We start from the raw sequence: 21,910 nt of genomic DNA, 5'->3' as shown, positions 1-21,910 counted from the left end.
GGTGGTCCCATTTGTAGTATCTGCAAAATCAGCTGTAAGGCAAGGGAAAACTGCAGTATCTACCATTTTTCTCAGTTTTGTATTTTTGTAGATACTGCAGCCTTCCATTTTAGGGCAGTGTAGTAATCTTAACCTATTGCATATTTTCTTGGAGTTACATTAATCATTCGTGTCTCCCTTGCTTTTCATTCCCTTTGCCCTATCATGAGTTTGGAAAAACACGAGCAACGCTGTCGATTATTTCCGAAGCTCATAGTTTCCATCTATTTATTTGTCATAATACTGTTTTCAGTCGTTTATTGACTGAATTTGTTCGTTGAACTTCTTGACCGCAATACAAGTCGGGCGAGAGGTCTTTGAAATGAAAGGGTAAAAGTAGGTTTAATAAAATAATAGTTACGAAAGGAGTACATCATTCAAACAGTTATACGGCTTCTGGAAAATCTTGCAATCGATATGTATTTCATCAGGTCAGCATTCGACTTTTAGATATTTAGATGCTATTTCACAATTGGAAGTTTACACGTCAGCGTTCGACTTTTAGATATTTAGATGTCATTTCACAAACGGAAGTTTACAACATTTCGATAATATAGGTGCCATTTCAGTACTTAAAATCTGGTCATTTTGAAATCTATGCCATTTCACCACAAGAATCCAAAAAGGTTTTGACAATCAAGTGTTATTTCAACGTTGGATGCCTACTAGATTTTGAACATCTAGACGACACTTCATTCCTGGAATCCTAGAGCACTTTTGGACATTTTCGAATCATTAAAATAAAAAATGAACTGACAGGGTTTTGGAAATTTATATGCCATATCACTGACGAAAACGCAAGTCATTTTCGACATTCAAGTGCCAAAATAACTCTTGAAAACAGAAAATTTTCGACATTGTCAAAATGACTTGAAAACAGAAAATTTTCGACTAAGTGTCAAAGTGGCTCTTGAAAGCATATAAAAATTTTCGACATTTAAGTGTCACAATAACTTTAGAAAATCAAAATTCCAACAATTAATTGTCAAAAAAACTTCTGAAAAGAGAAAATTTTGACAACTGGGTGTCAAAAAAACTCTTGAAAACAGAAAACATTCGACATTTAAGCGCCAAAATAACTCTTGAAAACAGAGAAAATTTTCGACAATAAAGTGTCAAAATAACTCCTGAAAACATAGAAAATTATTTTCATTTAAATACCAAAATAACTCTTGAAAACAGAAAATTTTCGACATTCAAATGTGCAAAAAATAACTCTTGAAAATACAGAAAATTTTCGACAATAAAGTGCTCATATAACTCTTGAAAACACTTTTCGACATTTACGTCAAAATAACTCTTGAAAACAGAAAATTATCGACACATAAAGCTACATAATGTCTTGAAAACATTATGTAGCCTATTTTGGAAATTTAATTCCCTATTCATTCCAAAATACCTTAACTGTAACAAGAGAGCGAACGGGGCACCCCAGACCTTCAAATCATGAATAAAACATAACTAAGCAACATTCTCCATCAATGTTCATTCTTGGTTTTTGTCTACCTCCTCCGGTCGATTGCCGCATTCTTCCCGCTTTCATATCGCAACCGGCCGTAACACTAATGCACATCAACATTAATTTACTGACCTTTGTTAAGGTAGGGACTAGGGGGGCTAAGAAAGGTACTGATGCCCAGACGAAACTCCATTACCACAAGGGAAATTCTTTTGAATTTCTTGTGCCTTCTCTCAAAATTGGTCTCTGGTAATATCATTCGATTAAGCTACAGGAGGAAAGAATAAATTGTAGAAGAGAAATAATTGAAAAAAAGATGGAAGAGATAGCAAGCTGACATAACTCCCAGTTTGCCTGTTCAACAATAAGCTTTAATAGTAACCCAAGTGTGATTGTTCAACAAATAAGCTCTAACTCAAGTGTGCCTGTTCAACAAATAACGTTGAGCTTAGAAAATTCCAACTATTCAACTGCTTAATAAAAAAGTTCCTACCATACCTTTTAGAAAACTGTGTGGTACTAACCCTGTTAAAAGGTAAAGGCAACATGGTTAGATTTCACTGCAAATCTACTGCGTGCTGGAACGTATAATCTGGAAAGTTCTGACTGCAAAGGATGATTGAAATTATAAAGAATTTCATGAAGGATATCGCTGTAAATGTTTCATGAAATTCATTATAATTTCAGCCATCCATTGCAGTCAGATCTTCCCAGATTACACACCTTCCATCACGCAGTACTAGATTTGCAAATAATTCCAACAATGTTGCCTTTTCCTTTTATCCGGTTCAGCACACAGTTTTCTAAAAGGTATGGCTCTTTATCAAGTAGCTTCGTTGAACTTTTAAGTAGCTGAAATCGTTTGAACTTTCTAAGCTTATCTGTTCAGGCACATTTTAGTTACTGTTAAAGCTTATTTGTTGAACAGGCACATTTACTGTTGAACTTATTTGTTGAACACACTTGAGTTACTGTTAAAGCTTATTTGTTGAACAGGCACACTTGAGTTACTGTTAAAGCTTATTTGTTGAACAGGCACACTTGAGTTACTGTTAAAGCTTATTTGTTGCACAGGCACACTTGAGTTACTGTTAAAGCTTATTTGTTTGAACTGTTAAGGCTTATTTGTTGAACAGGAGTTACTGTTAAAGTTTATTTGTTGAACAGGCACACTTGAGTTACTGTTAGCTTATTTGTTAACAGCTTGAGTTACTGTTAAAGCTTATTTGTTGAACAGGCACACTTGAGTTACTGTTAAAGCTTATTTGTTGCACAGGCACAGGCTTATTTACTGTTGAACAGGCACACTTGAGTTACTGTTAAAGCTTATTTGTTGAACAGGCTCACTTGAGTTATTGTTAAAGCTTATTTGTTGAACAGGCACACTTGAGTTACTGTTAAAGCTTATTTGTTGCACAGGCACACTTGAGTTACTGTTAAAGCTCACCTGTTGCACAGGCACATTAAGTTATGTCAGTTTGCTTTATCTTGCGTCTTTTTCTTGGTTATTTCTCTACTACAATTTATTCTTTACTTCTGCAGCCTAATTTTTTTTCGTTCCGGGCTCCTTTAATAATAATAATATTTAATAATAATAATAATAATAATAATAATAATAATAATAATAATAATAATAATAATAATGAACAGGCACAAAAAGGGTAGGAAATATTAGTCGATCGTATCCTCGCAACAAAATATTTGGCCAACACTAACTTCGAGAGCATCTTACTGCAAATAGCAAAAGCTATCACATTTTAAAAAGCTTTGAAAAACAGTTTAATAGTAAATTTCTGGGATGAACTTAACTGTTACAGTATGTATATATATATATATATATATATATATATATATATATATATATATATATATATATATATATATATATATATATATATATATATATATATGTATGTATATATATAAGGTACAGTACACACACACTTTATATATATGTGTGTGTGTGTGTGTGTTTGAGTGTATGTTCAGCTTTAAACGAATAGACTAGTAGAATAGTTATAGCAATGTTACGTAAACATATCATGATCCAGATTTAAGAATATTTGCAGACAATACCCACAAACACATGTAATATGAAAGTTTCATATTTCTAAATCCACACTGCTGACACATAAAAAAAAATAAACAAAAGAACGAAACAAACCGTAAAAGTCTAAAAAGTGTTAGTCTCTTTCATTCTTAATCACTGACCCAGATCTAAGAAAGAAAAGAATCAGAGACGTGTAACATGATAATAATAAAATAATAAAACAAAAGTAACAATACAGACTACAGTCATATCTCGGGTGATGAAGGACATTTTGTAACAAGAATTAAACATCACATCCAGACCTTGAAAAATAAAAAGTCCTAAAGAAGCATTATAACATATGAAAAAAATGCACAAAATAAAACCAACGGGTCTGCATCGATATCACAGTCGACAATAAGCTAAAAAAATCAAAATGTGTAACTTGATAATAGCGATACTGAATAGAGGCTATAACGAAGATGCGTATCTTGATTATGGAGAAATCACTTGCAAAAACTAAAACAAATAAGAATAACTGGGACACTCCATTGAAATCATTGACAAAAATTTAGGTCTGGAGAAAAAATCTTCCTCACTTTCTTTATTATTATTATTGTCCTTTTCCAACATGAATATCGGCCGGGTTGCATGACTAACATCGACAGCCCGAAAAACAAAATCATAAGGAAGATAGAAAAGACACTATATAAGATAAATTCATTGCATAATACAGCCATCCTTTTTACTAAGACCTGTTTAAAAGAGGGTCGAAAAAAATCTCCCTTCATATATTATTATTATTATTCAGAAGATAAACCCTGTTTATAAGGAACAAGTTTACATGGGACACTGACTTGAAATTCAAGATTCCAAAGAATATGATGTTCATCTGAAAGAACTTGCAGAAGATAATAGGAAATACAGAAAGAAGATATATAAATTGTTTAAGGGTAGAAATGCATTGCATCTTCGCTTGAACTTTTGAGGCTCTAATTCCATAACATCCTCAGGGAAACTGTTCCACAGTACAAGAAAAAGACCCAAAGATGTATAACTTTGTTGGAGCGGTAATGATAAGAAAAAAAAGACTAAAACTATGATTACATCAATAACTCTCGCAACAACATACTCCGGCCGGCTAATGAAGAATCAGAGGAATTTATTTCTGGTGATAGAAATTCATTTCTCGCTATAATGTCGTTCGGATTCCACAATAAGCTGCAGGTCCCGCTGCTAAGTAACCCGTTGGTTCTTAGCCACGTAAAATAAGTCTAATCCTTCGGGCCAGCCCTAGGAGAGCTGTTAATCCATAACATCCTCAGGGAAACTGTTCCACAGTACAAGAAAAAGACCCAAAGATATATAACTTTATTGGAGCGATATTGATAAAAAAAAGACTAAAACTATGATTACATCAATAACTCTCAGAACAACATACTCAGCAAACAACGCTGGAAAAAAATTAGACAAAATTCCATACCGCATCGTCTTCAGTGATGCAACGCTCTCTGGACACCAAGACAATGGATGTAAGAGAGAAATGCGGTCAAGTGTGAGAAAAAAAAAAAGATGGAAGACGTGGAAAAAATGGGAGACAAAAAATGGAAGACGTCATCAGAAGTACGTCATAAATTTCTATACAAGGTGTACTGCCACATATGACAATGAATTACGAAAAAATGACGTGATATAATAACAAAGCTGGGACGAGCGTATTCAAATGAAGCGAAAACATAAGGGAAATGACATTCGAAGGTTTTCGAAATAGGAAAGATATTTAAGGTGAAAGATGGTACCCGCAGCCTCGCGTCTTCTATTCCGGTCAGTGTAACATAATTCGACCGGGCTGCATACCAGAACACCGGCTAGCCTTTTTTTTTTTTTTTTTTCCCGTTCCCTGCGTCGTGTGTGTGTGTGTGTGTGTGTGTTTGTTACGTTTCGTTTCTCCTTGGCCTTTCTTTCCACGTACCTGCTTTTATTATATTTTGATACTATTTCTTCCTTCTCTGACAATTTCTTCCAACTCTCTTTCTGCCTTTCTTTCCACATGCCAGCTTCTATAATATCTTGATATTATATCTTCCATCTCTCTCTCTCTCTCTGTCTTTCTTCCCGCATACCAGCTTCTATATCTTGATTATTTCTTCCATCTCTCTCTCTCTCTCTCTCTCTCTCTGCCTTTCTTGCCATATGCCAGCTCCTATATCTTGATATTATTTCTTCCATCTCTCTCTCTCTCTCTCTGCCTTTTTTAGTTTTCTATAATATCTTGATATTATTTCTTCCATCTCTCTCTCTCTATCTCTGTTTCTTTGCTTTTGTCTGTCTTGATATTATTTCTTCCATCTCTCCCTTTCCTTTCTCTCCCTTCTATATTATCTTGATATTATTTATGAGGCTCTCTCTCTCTCTCTCTCTCTCTTCTCTCTCGTTCTCTCATCCACCCTTTCCAATACCATCATAATATCTTGATATTATTTCTTTCATCTTTTAGCGTCAACTTACCTATCTATGAACCCTCCCCTTCAGTTTTAGGTTACAAGAAAAACTATTAGCTGGCTTTGTCTGTGTCCGCACTTTTTCTGTCCGCCCTCAGATCTATACTGAGGTAGAGGCCAATGTTGATCATCCACCCTCCAATCATCAAACATACCAAATTGCAGTCATCTAGCCTCCTCAGTACGGTTGAAAGTTTCATTGGCTACCACCGGGCCCCGGCTGAAAGTTTCATGGGCCGTGGCTGAGAGTTTCATAGACCACTATACGCTGTAGGCCTACAGAAAACTCGACTGCGCCGAAGAAACTTCGGCGCATTTTTTACTTGTTTATTGTTGTTATTTTCATTCTTATAATTTTTTCTGTAGACCTGCCACTATCACAATTTTCCCTTAAATCTACCACATCCAACCTCTCACTCTCTCTCTCTCTCTCTCTCTCTCTCTCTCTCTCTCTCTCTCTCTCTCTCTCTCTCTCTCTCTCTCTCTGTTTTTAGTTATACTGTACTGTTTCTTCAAGGTCTTTTCTCTTCATGCACCTGCCGATATCATACTGTGACTGATATCACTCTATCTTGTCAACAGCATTCCGATCTGCAACAAAAGCTTTAATCAAACCAGAGTATTCTGGCTGATGGTTTCAAGTTACCTGACAGTATTTTTACGATTAATATTGTGAAAACAACATCACCAATGTTCCCTCCTCTCTATTATATATATATATTTCTATATTATATATATATATATATATATATATATATATATATATATATATATATATGTGTGTGTGTGTGTGTGTGTATGTGTATATATATATATATACACAAGTATAAATATATATATATATAATCTCTATTATATATATAATATATATAACATATGTATATATATACAATATATATATATATACATATATATATGTGTGTATATATATTATATATATATACACAAGTATATATATACATATATATATATTATATATATATATATATATAGAGAGTATAGAGATTATAGAGAGAGAGAGACATATAATTATATATACATACATGTATTTATACATAATATATATCAAAGAGAGAGAAAGTAAAAGTGACCAGTGTATTTAACAAATATATATCAAACTCAAAAGTACTAACCACTAAAACACTATGATACGATGGTAAAAATAAGTCTGTTTCAATTCTAGTAAAATTAACTTAAAAACGACAGATATCGCAAATGTATATATGAACTAATAATTACAAATACAATTTATTCGGAGCATAATGCATGAACATAATTTATTAATAAACGTGACCAAAATATTGTCCTTCGTAAAATCTGATGAATTACCTTGATCAATATTCTCTGATAATCATGGAAAAAATAATTAGCACTCGCTTTTGAAACAGCCAATATAATACACAAATGGAAATTTGTCTGGGTTACGGATATCTGACATTCGAGATGTTCCAAGACTGCAAATTTTCAAAATATGAAATGAACAGATTTCAAAAGTCGAGGTCGGAGATAACAAGCTCTTTGAATTTTTCGGAGTTATCCATCTCTTCATCTTGTCAATTTTCCTTAAAGAGGACCAGAGGTTGAAGCGATAAAACTATATCAGACAACAAAATAACATTTCCTGGCATGAGGACCATAATGCCCCGCCGCCTCCTCCTCCTCCTCCTCCTCTCCTCCTCCTCCTCCTCCTCCTTCTTCTTCTTCTGTTAACAGCTGAGGAACAAGCGTTCGATTCATGATTCCGGACAAGAAAAGAAACAGTACTTCTTCTTCTTCTTCTGTTAACAGCTGAGGAACACGCGTTCGATTCATGATTCCGGACAAGAAAAGAAACAGTACTTCTTCTTCTTCTTCTTCTTCTTCTGTTAACAGCTGAGGAACACGCGTTCGATTCATGATTCCGGACAAGAAAAGAAACAGTACTTCTTCTTCTTCTTCTGTTAACAGCTGAGGAACACGCGTTCGATTCATGATTAAAAACTTCTTCTTCTTCTTCTTCTTCTTCTGTTTTGTTGAACACGCGTTCGATTCATGATTCCGGACAAGAAAAATTTAGTACTTCTTCTTCTTCTTCTTCTTCTGTTAACAGCTTTCATCGTTCGATTCATGATTCCGGACAAGAAAAGAAACAGTACTTCTTCTTCTTCTTCTGTTAAGAACACGCGTTCGATTCATGATTCCGGACAAGAAAAGAAACAGTAAACAGCTGAGGAACACGCGTTCGATTCCATGATTGCCAGTACTTCTTCTTCTTCTTCTGAAACTGCGCTCCATTTCTTCTTCCTCTTCTTCTGTTAACAGCTGAGAACACACTGATTCCGGACAAGAAAAGATGGTACTTCTTCTTCTTCTTCTTCTTCTTCTGTTAACAAGGAACACGCGTTCGATTCTTTGATTCCGGACAAGAAAAGAAACAGTACTTCTTCTTCTTATCTTCTGTTAACCGGGAACACGCGTTCGATTATTCCGGACAAGAAAAGGCACTTCTTCTTCTTCTTCCTCCTGTTAACAGCTGAGGAACAGTCTACTTAACAGCTGAGGAACTTGCATGAGACAAGAAAAGCAATGAACGCGTTCGATGGGTTTTTCTTCTTCTGTTAACAGCTAACACGCGTTCGATTCATGATTCCGGACAAGAAAAGAGGTTCTTCTTCTTTGTTTACAGCAGAGTTCGAATGATTCCGGACAAGAAAAGAAACAGTACTTCTTCTTCTTCTTCTTCTGTTAACAGCTGAGAACAAGCGTTCGATTCATGATATTAAGAAGATGCAATGACTTTGTTGACGGGATTTTACCTCTGCAACCCGAGTGAAACACAAACACAAAATTCCAGATTTCTGCGCTCCATTTCAAAATAATTTCAGGTAACAACAAAACCTTTAGACTATACTGAAGGAGAATTACTGGCAATGCCGACCTCCCGAGTCTACATGCATGAGCGAGCAATGAAACTTTTGGGGTTTTCTGCTATTTCGTAGCTAACAAAGGGACCGAGGTTGTATCTTGTTACAGCAGAGAATAATAATAACACGGATGTTAAGAAGATGCAATGAAGGGATATCAGCCCTATGAAACCGTTTAAAAGTTATCCTTTCAAAATAATTTCAGGTAACAACAAACCTCTATACTGAATATATAATTACACACACACACACACACACACATATATATATATATATATATATATATATATATATATATATATATATATATATATATATATATATATATATATATATATATATATATATATATATATATATATATATATATATATATATATATATATATATATATAAAACTATACACAAAACACATACAATGTGTGTGTATATATATATATATATATACATATATATATACTGTATATATACATATATAAAACTATACACAAACACACATACATTGTGCGTGAGTGTGCATGTACGTGTGTAAATGTTCTCCAATATAGGGTCTTGCTGGCTACCTGAAATTGTTTTGGGAACAAAATTTCTTATTGGTTTCACATATATATTCCTACTAACAGAGAAACCATCAAACAAAATCAACATACAAAAAAATAAAACTATAACAAAACCACAAACCACCCAAAAGCAGAAAATTCAGAAAAGCGGTAAACAACTTTCTACTGCAGATTTTCAGTTTTTTTTTTTTTTTTTTTTAGCAGCAGCAGCAGCAGCAGCAGCCTGCTGCGCGCACTAAACGAGCTGATACAGAGCCTTGCAGCGAGAGGTAGGGATTATTATGCTGCTCCATGAACACAGTGTTGTGTTGACGTGTGGTTGACCTCTTGCACTCCGGAGCATTATTGCTGCCCTGACGTATGCTCCCCGTGAACTTCATGAGAAAAAGGAGGTTCGCAGAGAGGGGCTTTTTTTGCACATGCTTATTTCTAACAGTCTGGAAGCTTCTGCGAGCTTCTGCATATATATATATATACACATACACATATGTATATATATATATATATACTGTATATATGTGTATATATATACTTACATTTACATATATACATATATATTATATATATACAAACATATATATACTTACATCCAAATGTATATATTATTTACTTATATATATATATATATATATACATACATAGAGAGAAAGATAATATATATATATATATATATATATATATATATGTATATATACTTACATTTAAATATTTATTTATTTATATATATATATATATACATACATACATACATACATACATACATACATACATACATACATACATACATACATACATACATACATACATACATACATACAGCAGAGAGAGAGAGAGAGAGAGAGAGAGAGAGAGAGAGAGAGAGAGAGAGAGAGAGAGAGAGAGAGAGAGAGATACAAATAAATGTTTTTCAATGTTTTGTTCAATATGCTATCCCTTGGGGACCTATATACTACCCATCCATTTCCCATTCTCTCTCTCTCTCTCTCTTAATATGCCTATCGATCTCTTTTTCATTCAACTTGTCATTCCGAGTACTATCTTTTTTCATCATGCCTTATCATCCAATTTTCATATTAATATTAATCTTTTACAAACAATGTTTACTGGACAGCTATTTTATACGCTAGCATAATTTCCTCAACCTCCGCCCCATACACTAAAAACTAGTAATAAAGTTACCATATAACTTACATATACATTACGATCATCACGATTTCAAGAAACTGGCGCCCAGTAACCAAAAATTAATAAAATAAAGAAAATTGCCGACGAAGTTTCAAATATGGGAGCTAAAAGTATATGTACGGACTTCATGAATAATCAAGTACAAGTCAACTAATTATTTTTTTCAATCGTTACTGGCTGAAAATAGTTTGGCTAGCCAGTATATGAACAACTCTAAATTTACTATAAATGTAAAATTTAATTTGAAGCTATATGATAAAGGTGGCTTTGCATCGTCCAGGTATGAAGTTTTACCCTCTACGCAACCGGCATTGTCAAGCTCATATCTGAACCTTCTCTCATCTTGCAATAATTAATTCATATTTAATGTACTTGATTTGTTTACATAAAATGTCATCGCAGCAACTACGTCACCGAAGCGGGAAATATTTTTTTTTTTCCGTTACAAAGCCACGAATCGTATCTATGCATAAGAGTATTGCATAGACATTCGGAATCGATGTGATCATCACGGCAACTCAGGTTATTTTCAAAACTCAACAAGTTTTCATGGATCAAATAAAAATTTCGTGAGAAAGTTTTACTGATACTTTTCCCAAAGCATAAATAAATCATTATATTTTCAGATGTCGTATATCTGCGGGCGATAACAGTTGTTGTTGTGAATACTACTGCAAGAATTCAATTGTCAATCAATCAATCAGCAGGTTTACAGGATAAATACCTCCTCCATCAGCGAAAAGGAGAGACCCAACCTGGCTTCCACACCTCCCGATGACCATATGTATGTATGTATGTATGTATGTATGTATGTATGTATGTATGTACACCCAAACACACGTACATATATGCTTAAAAAATCACAGTAGATGTACGTGACTTCAGTATATAAGCGAATACCACAGGAAAATGATGGGCAGAAGTTTAGTACCAAGGGCCTTCACGTGTTGTTGTTCCACGCGTCGTCGTTGTGCCCTGACGATGCGTGAATAAACGATACGTGAAAGCGCTTGGTATTGAACTTCTGCCTGACATTTTTCTGTGGTATTCGCTTACACACATATATATAAATAAATATATATATATGTGTGTGTGTGTGCTACTGTAGTATATCTACCATCCATTTTCTACATTTGACCCCTCAGGGGCTAGTACTAAACACGGCGAAACAGTGTAGGTGAGTCACTGTTTCGCCGTGTTTAGTACTAGCCCCCTGGGGATCAAATAGTTTTGTATATAGTTTGAGGAAGCAATTGCCATAGGCCTTAATTGAGTTGTTTGGTAGATAGCATCCTGTATATATACACTATATATACACTATATATATAGGTCTATATATATGTATGTGTATAGGTCTATTTGTATCAATCCCCCCTTCTCATTCACACATACCTAGTAGATCTCACCCACGTTATTCGACGGCAAGAGAAAACGAGGGAGTTGAGAGACAAGAGGGCCTATTACCTCGTGCAAACTGGGAGCCTTCTTAAGAAGTTCATGAACCGAACACAATGGCTATAAACGTGGGACTCGAAATCAGGCATTTCCAACCACTGCTGCCAGCGGATATGCACCTTTTAAAGCATGACGATGCTCCAATAATTTTTCTCTCTTTTTTTCCTCCAGTTTATTGCCGAGGGGCAAAGTGACAAAGTCTCCTTGAAATATTATCCTGAATAACTTCGATATGTGGATGACTGGCAAGATCGCCGCGTATTCTTAGCGAAGTGAGAATTAAAGACAGAGAGAGAGAGAGAGAGAGAGAGAGAGAGAGGGGCAAGAAAAAATAGAAAGAGATAGACCTCAGAAGAGAAAGCGAGTTGACTGGCTGATTGGTCAATGGTAATCTGCCGTTGCAAAATATTGCAACAAATAGAAAAAAAAAAAGTTAATAAAAAGGCGAAGACAAATACGGAAGGAGACAAACGCAAACAAGACAAAAACGGGAACTTTGAGAGAGAGAGAGAGAGAGAGAGAGAGAGAGAGAGAGAGAGAGAGAGAGAGAGAGAGAGAGAGAGAGAGAGGGGTACGAAAAATCAGAGATAAACCTCGGGAGAGAAAGCGAGTTGTCTGACTGATTGGGCAATGTTAATTTGCCGTTGCAAATAATTGCAACAAATACAAACACGTTAATTAAAATAAAAAAAGGGCAAAGACAAGTACGGAAAAAGACAAACGGAAACGAGACAAAAAAAAGGAGACTTAGAGAGAGAGAGAGAGAGAGAGAGAGAGAGAGAGAGAGAGAGAGAGAGAGAGAGTCATCTCAATAAGTGGGTTGCGTGCCTTAGTCTAGTGGTTGCAGCAGAGGTCGCGGGTTCCAGAGCCCGCTGGAGAGAACTTCCTTGTTAGAGAGAGAGAGAGAGAGAGAAGCATGACCCAGACAATCCTACCTAACCTAGACCCCCGGAAAGTCCTACAGTACTATACGGGAACGAGTTTTCTGTGCAGGATGTCCGACCTCTCTTTTACTCGTGTCTTATATAATAGGCTCGTGAGATAGATATATATATATATATATATATATATATATATATATATATATATATATATATATAAATATATATATATATATATATATATATATATATATAATATATATATATATATATATATATATACATATATATAAAATATATATATATAAATATATATATATATATAGAGTATGTAAGAGAGAGAGAGAGAGAGAGAGAGAGATTCTTTTAAACTACTGAAGCTTGTACAAATATGTCACTCTATAATACAAAGAAATTAATAAATTAACTTAAATGGTGCTGTTTCGACAGACCATAAAGTCTGCAAGATACTTTTCTTTTTCAAAAAAAAATAATAAAACAATATAAAATGGTAATTTTGACTCACATTACTGTGAAGGAAATTTACCTCTATTCAGAAAAGTTACTCTAAAATATCCGAGATGCAAAAATTCATCATGAACGCACACTACTAATGAATACTTCTCTTAATATCCAGAGTCAAAATAGCAACAAAAATTCATATGAATTTTACTGGTATTTAATAAACGTGCAATAATATTCAAAGAATCAATATTAAGCTGAATATGTGTAACTAAAATAGGCCTACATTAAAGATATACAAAATGTACAGAGCAACTGAAAAAACAAGATTCAACGCATATCATGAACATAAATTGGGTAGTTTTGATAATACAAATATAAAAACAAAATAATGTTTCCCCGCTGATGGGAGAAAAAACTATACGAATACAGGATAAATATGAGAAAATACAATAATTCAGGAATATGAATTGGATTATCTAACAACGCCAGTAACGAAATACACACAATAACTCAAGGAAGACGATATATAAAATTATTATTCAGCAAAGCAACCGAAGCAAAGTAAAAACATCCGATTACGGAAAACAACTAGCAATTAACGTGGGCTCTTATGCATACCGGCACTCTGGAAAACTCCCTGGGTTGACACGCTACCGTGTTCCTTACGGAATAAGAGGGTAGTGTCTGCTATCAAACAAACTTCGGCAAGTTCAGACACTTCATAAAACTGACCCGGACAACATAACCTGGAGTGATTACAGATTACTACTAGCATGAATGACGCAGGATAAGACGTAAAACTGATCTGGACGACATAACCTGGAGTGATTACAGATTACTACTAGCATGAATGACGCCGGATAGGACGTAAAACTGATCTGGACGACATAACCTGGAGTAATTACTAATTATTACTTGCCATGAATGACGCAGGATATAGGAATGAATGGTATCGAACGGATTGTCTTTAGTTAAATTGGATCGTGATGAATATACAATACTTCACATACTATAAACTTTGGAAAATGTGAAAAATAGACTAAAACACAGCTAATATCACATAAGGAGGAGGAGTTGCAACACAACGCTTGTAGAAATATGTAACAAAGTAAAATACTTAAGAGATCGCAAGACGATTTTTAATCATCGACTGTACAAGTGGAGAGAGAGAGAGAGAGAGAGAGAGAGAGAGAGACCCATAAAAGTCCCGTGCAATTAAAATACCAAGCGTTGTCATAAATGGAGAGAATGAAAGATAAGACAGCTCCGGTTGGAGACACCAATACAATAGTCACAGCAAGTAAACGGTACCTAGATGAAAACGTATGTTTTAGAAGAAGAAGAAGAAGCAGCAGAAGGCCTCATTTTCAGCACATTACTGTCTGAAAGGAGATTACTTAGTACAAAAACACTGAACCTTTTGTAAGAACAATACCTGATTAAAAAAGATGAAACTGCATAATTCTTTTTTTATCGATCGAGCGCAATGCTCAAAGACGCCTCTCGAATCACTCAACAGAAAATAACGGAAATAAATCAAGACAGAAAAGTAAAAACTACTTTACGTAGCGAAAAAGATTAGTGCAACACTCCGGTTGCTCTACAAACATTACATTGAGGTGATTTGATTTTATGAAATTTAGGCTGTCAAACCAAGCACTGGGGCATTTTCAGCCATTCAGCGCTTCAGACAGACAGATGTTAAGAGGAAGTTGGAGTGGTTGAACAGCAAAACATAGGGACCTAAAAATATATAGGAAATGAAGTACGAGGATCTAAAGGAGGAACTGAGAGAAACTCCCACACCTGCACTTAGAATTAACAGTTAGAGAGGTTGGACAGAAAGACTGAAGAGACGGAGCTGGAATGTAGGTTAAGTAATAGTCTAATTAAAAAATATAGAAAAAATATTTTTTTAAAACACGCTTTTATTAAATTGCGCTAAAAAGTAAAAAATCATTTTTGTCTCAAAAAATTATTTTTACTTTTTAGTGCGTTTTAATAAAAGTGTGTTTTAACAAATTCTTCAAATTTTTATTCTATACTTTTTAGTTCTGACAGAAATTGCAACCGATTTATGATTGTAACTAAAAAAAAATTAACATTGTATCCTGTCGAGCAAAGGTGGTTTGAAAAATTCGTAAGTTGTTAACTTATTCTACCGAGTCAAAGAAGGTAAGAAAAATCCGGAGAATTTCATACAAATCCTGAGATACTGGGAGAGGTTATTGTAGGGTCACGAGAGGTCACTGCTGACCTACTGATCATGCAAGGTTGTATTGCCACCGGGCTTGAACAACCGTGCAAAATTTCAAGTCCATGGGACGAATGGAACAGGTCGAAAATTGAGTTACAAGATTTGACCCAGACAAACAAACAAACAAAAAAGCAAGCTAAATAAAAGCGTATAAAAAGTGGGTACAGCTAGGGGCCGAAGGAACGCTACAAAGGACACTACGCCCCTATAGAAATATTGCTTTCGGGATTACTCTCCAGAGTCAGCTTTGCGATCTTGGTACTAGTCAGGCTTTGCAGTCCCTTATCTAACCTGTCTAATGTAATGAACTTATGGGTCTATCGCAGTTTCATAAATTCTTCTTACCCTTTACTTTTAACATTGGAAATCACCGGCCTGTTTTGCGTTTTCAGATTTAACCTGCGAAGGTTTATAAGAAGCGTGTATGTCATCAATCTGGAAGAGGGGTCCATCAATACACATATATATATATATATATATATATATATATATATGTGTGTGTGTGTGTGTGTGTGTGTGTGTGTGTGTGTGTGTGTGTGTGTGTGTGTGTGTGTACACGCATACACACACACACAGAGCGAGAGAGAGAGGTGTCAGGAAAAGTATTCATCGTTTCATATGATCCATAACGATAAACTCTGGTTTGAAATACTTACGCAGCCTACAAATAATTACGGAGTAAAGGGGCCTTGCAAAAACTGATTCACATGGACGATGCTCCGATGAATCCAGAAGTAAGACTGTCACACAAGCACAACCCCACAGGGTGAATCGCTTTACACATCATGTGTCATTGAATTAACCAAGATGCTGTGTGGCACGCGTTCATTACGCAGTTTAAACAACCAATAGCTTGTAGGCATGAACTCAAACACTGGCCAGGTTCAGCAACACGCGAACGACTCGGAAGGCAAACTGACAGATGCCGAAAAGCTAAACACAAGGCGAGCGATCGCTGAACTTGGAGGGTGGGTGAAAGACCTTTGATTAGAATTCCGATCAGTAAGTATTTTCCCGTGTAACCCGTGATATTATGGAAAATATTACAAATGTCTTAAATTATGAATCCGACCAGTGACTATTTTCCCGTGTAACCCGTGATATTATGGAAAATATTACAAATGTCTTAAATTATGAATCCGACCAGTGACTATCATTTGGATTTCATGTCTATAAATATTATAATTAGGCCTAACATATTTGTAATAATTTTTGGTGAGCCATAGAAATATATATATATATATATATATATATATATATATATATATATATATATAGAGAGAGAGAGAGAGAGAGAGAGAGAGAGAGAGAGAGAGAGAGAGAGAGAGAGAGAGAGAGAGAGAGAGAGAGAGAGAGAGAAAGTTAACGAATGAAGGTTTACTGGAACTGGAAGAAATGCAAAAAGAGCAGAATATATATATATATTATATATATATATATATATATATATATATATATATATATATCACATTACCACAGGTGGGAAAATAAGGTCCTGACCGGTTTCGACTTTATTTCCAAGCCATTGACCAAAGACTGATACTGAGTATTAGAAGTCACAAATATATATACTACAGAAACAGTACTGACGAACATACATTACCGTTTGAGACTACAGATCCACCCACAGCTCGGTGTCTTATTTTTCACCTGTGGTAATGTGTGATAAATGAATCACGTACAAAACTTATTATAATCATATATATATATATATATATATATGTGTGTGTGTGTGTGTGTGTGTGTGTGTGTGTGTGTGTGTGTGTGTGTGTATACATACTGCGCCGTGCGACACATGAGGTCTGAAATTCTGTCCATATACATAAACATTACTTATAGGGGGGTGTGTATGTATATGTATGTATATGTGTGTGTACACAAAGTACAGAATATTTCATTGTTTACAAGATGCCAAAAGATACCAGGTTGGTTCCACCCTTCATTATGTGTTAATGTCAGTTTAGTTTGTACACATAAAGAGAGAGGAGTTAGTTACTTTGTACTGTTCGACGATTCAATGAAAAATACATTATGCTTCTACTGACAGCTGGAAAATAAACTTCTAATCATTTTCGTACACAGCTTATGCTATTTTCTGTAACAGAAGACTGTATATACTTCCTTTTCGCGTTCGCACCCAGTAAGCTACTTTACAATCCATATGCTGGTAATGTAGAATGAATGGAAGATAGGTGACTGAAAACAATTAATGCAGAGACCAATGGAACTGACAACCATATACTCTTAACAAGCACATGCCCCAAGAAAACAGAAAACGAAGCGGAGTTGGGGGCGGGGGGCGCGGGCGGTTTAACAACCCAAGAAGCAACAGACCTGTCTCTGAAGGTTGAAAGGTTACAAAAGTTGGGGAAAACGGAACCGACAATTCGAGTTCCAAAGATTGACTGTGCATAAAAAAGAAACGATAATGGAATCACTGATGAAGCAATGCTGGTCTCGGATCGACATAATTTGGTACCAAGGTTAGTGATTATTTACAAGGGAAATACCCTAGGTCTATGCTAATTTTATCTTCCTTGTAGGAATAACATACTCTTGTTTTCGCTAGATACATGTATATATCCTGTATGGAATCCTGATATTACTAGGTATAAGCACAAGGAAATAAGTAACAATGCCATGCATATAATGCAAAGATGTTTCATCGGCAATTTGCAAATGGTGCCTACAGACTGCATACAAGAAAGATTTTGTTAAATCAAATAAGCCTAGTTTTCATTACGGGTACTTAATCTTGGGCCCTTTTATATATATATATATATATATATATATATATATATATATATATTATATATATATATATATAATTTATATATGAGTACTGATAAATGCATTACTCTACTTCTCAAATGGCACTAAATGTAATAACAAATTCCTGGTAAATTATGAAACAGAAACTGCTAAGGTAATCATTAATCTAATTTCAGTTTGTTGACAGCAACCAAAACATTCTAAAGACTAATTTTAGCCATATGTAATAATAATTATACAATTTCTTACAGACTGGTGACCTTGTCAGATAAACCAGATACTGGGACAGTATGTTGCTTAAATTACTAGTTCCATGTATCTTAGCAAATGCCCGTATTAATTAAATCAAATTAAACATGGCCGAAACCACTTGTGTGAACTGGTAATTTAGGCAAAAGAGGTATGTCAATGGGTGTATGACCATAACGATTTTAGGGAGGCTGGCTGTGGCCCACCAGACTACATAAGAAAAAGTATTAGGAACGACCTGAAACTGAATTGTGGGTGAAGCATCCCTACGAGAACAGGTAATACACACGTGAACTGGAACTAAGACTGAAACGATTACGGCCAAAATGACTAAGGAGTAATGGGAGAACAAAGTGGCCTAACCATTAAGGGAGAACTGATAGTGTGGGCGAATCACAACGTTATGAACCGCCAACCGATGACGTATGTTACACCTAGACAAAACAAAATTTAAAATCCTGGCAAGAGAATCTTCTGCGTACGGTTCTCTGCCTATTTTGTCAATTACACTTGAATTAAAAATGAAAGTGAGCTATAAAAAAGTCGTCTAAACATACCAACAGGCCTATGTCGAACCAATCAAAATGTTGCATGGGCTCTCTGCTAGAGTAGTACGGTGTACTGTTACTCTTACAACTACTACAAAATAATAGGCAAGGTAAACCGGTTTACTAGTGCAACTACTAAAAATAATAATAACAAGCATACCAAATCCAGGCAATAAAATCGGGCAAAAAAACAATTAGTCTAAGAATAATGCATAATAATAGGCTAGTAATAATAGCCCTGGCTACTTGTGAAGTTGTGATAATCACTTGTCATATGAAAGCAGTTTCAAGTTTGGCATTAAGTCTTCTACTCACCTTTAATTCAACACGATAAGTAACGAAGTTACGTCAATGTGGCTCAAAAAGTTACAAAATCGTCTCCTCAAAGACAGACCCGGTCGCAATGTTCACTTGAAAAATTACAAGCGCCAAAACTTTTCAAAAAATCAAAATTCAAAGACTTTGTCTATTTAAACACTGTAACATCCACTAACTTCCAAAACCAGTCCATCTGAAATATAACTTTCCACTCGAATGTCACAAAAACAATACGATAATTTGTCTATAGAGGAGTTTCAGTCGGTAACGCCACAAGGGAAGGTGATTGTATATCTGCGCGGAACAACCGTCACTTGACAACTGATCTTCGGATTACTCCGGCGGGAGATTTGTCTATGTAGGTAGTTCCCGCCGGCTGCGTTGCCAGCTAGCCAATTAAAGTTATCGTCCCCATTCTTTTCTTTTACGAAACTGGGCTTATGTCAGCACGGTCTCTTGCTCGTAACAGCAGCCCGTAAAAGTTGGTTGGCTTGCGGAACTAAATTTCAAGGGCGAAAGGTATAATGAATTCACACAAATGTGAATATGATAGTCAAGTGTGAACTATACTAGCCACGTATGAACAAGTCTTGTTAGCTGAAATGATGTAAATCACTAAAAGAAAAAAAATGAATTTGTCGTCTCGGTCGGTTATTCCAAGTACAAAAGTCCACACAGCGCTTCTTTGTTCTTTTAAGGCCGCCACTAACATTCAGGTATACCTGCGCATGTCTGCCTGCACAAGCAAGACCTGCGAAGGTATACCTGAACGTGAGTGGCGACTGGCAGCCTTTACATGCATATATCTCATTTGGGCAAGGGCTCGCTGTTGCGTAAGACCGACTGAATGTGAACCAACCAACCGTGGATGGGTGCCTAGGAAAGTTCGAGGAAACTTGACGCTGAAATAAAACATCAGTATCAGTTGGTGTGGTGTTGCATAACAAAAAAAAACCATGACAGAAATATAATTTCGATGAATGAAATGTAAATGACTGATGTAAAGTACTAAGAATACGATGCCAAATATACGATGAAAGGAACACGAGACAACCGTGAAACGCCTGCTTGTTGTTGTTGCATTTTCTGATAGTGAATAACGTAAACTTGAGGCTACGGTCGGCATAATTCGAAGACAAAAACCGTGACTTTGTCAAAGTCCAGTTCAAACTCAAGCTCAGAAAAGATGTGGAGACAGTTCGAGTGTTTAACTTTGAAACTTCCTGTTTTATATAAAGACACTCGAGGGGATGCCAACTGCTGAGGAGTACGAGCCCTCGGCAGAATTTTAAATAGATTATATTCAATATTTATTTTGCATTTTCTCACATGCTCTCGAATATTGGAAAATTCCGGATTAGACAGCTGGGCTCCGGTACGACAGCTAACGCCAACATAAGAGAGGCACCGACGTATTTCCCCTGACTGCCTCGGGGGCAAGACAATAAATACACTGAAACAATTATTTCTACATTCTTCGCTGCTCTCCATTTCTTGCACTTGTTGCAACGAAAACCCTCATTATCCTTTTGACTCATGAGTTTCGTTTTTTGGCTGACATTTCCAGTGCAATCCGGCGTTCCAAGCATGCATTGTTGTTGTTGCTGCTGCTGTTGAAGCTGTTGCCGAGATGGTAGCAAACCATTTTAGCGTGCAAATTCGTGAGCCTGCTTTTCTGTCGAAATTAGAGAACAAAATTCGAAAATATTCGGGTCTCGCGAAGCCATATGCGTCTACTTTTGGGACCCAACTCAGCCAACTGACTTGTTCTTAGTTTTTCGAGTTCGCCAGTATTTTTGTTGTGTAAAACAACATAAAACAGGTAGTTCCGAAGTTAAACAATCAAACTGCCTCCACCCCTCTTTTCTTAGCATGAGTTTACCTGGACTTTGACAAAGTTGGATATATACCGGTTTAATATCGACGGTTTACAACCGTTGGTTAGTTTAAAATAAGCTGACGTTATGCCAGCACAGTACCCTTGTACGTTCTGTATACAGTGTGTCTACACTCGTACCTCCCAACCGAGGGACAGGTGCATACGTTGAAGGCATAACAAATATGATCAGTAGCATTCGACTCCCCGGGGAAGAACTAGTGGGTGAGTAAATTTTTCAATTAACAATGGTCGAGCAAAATTGCATTATGTCTGCATCGTTCTATGCAATAATGGCAATTGGAGTTTTAAGCCGTAAACAAAAAACTGCACTCTTGGAAAAAAAAAAAGGAAGAGAAATAGCGCTATTGTTATTCAATATTTCAAGTTTCCCGGAGAAAATCTTGCGTCAT

At 35.6% G+C, this 21,910-nt stretch overlaps 1 protein-coding gene across 5 annotated transcripts in view; it reads right to left on the bottom strand.

Annotated features, from left to right (window-relative positions):
- Positions 1-19,944, bottom strand: part of mdu (meduse) — a 452,262-nt gene extending 432,318 nt beyond the window's left edge. For all 5 annotated transcript variants that reach the window (XM_067086250.1, XM_067086252.1, XM_067086251.1 and 2 more), the window contains exon 1: positions 19,619-19,944. The gene's annotated coding sequence lies outside the window, so the exon portion shown is untranslated. The remainder of the gene's footprint in view (positions 1-19,618) is intronic.
- Positions 19,945-21,910: the final 1,966 nt, after the last annotated feature.

Source organism: Macrobrachium rosenbergii, chromosome 42 (genome assembly GCF_040412425.1).
Source record: "Macrobrachium rosenbergii isolate ZJJX-2024 chromosome 42, ASM4041242v1, whole genome shotgun sequence".
Lineage (NCBI taxonomy): Eukaryota > Metazoa > Arthropoda > Malacostraca > Decapoda > Palaemonidae > Macrobrachium > Macrobrachium rosenbergii.
The sequence above is the reverse complement of the archived record's forward strand: the minus strand, read 5'-3'. Positions and strand labels throughout refer to the sequence as shown.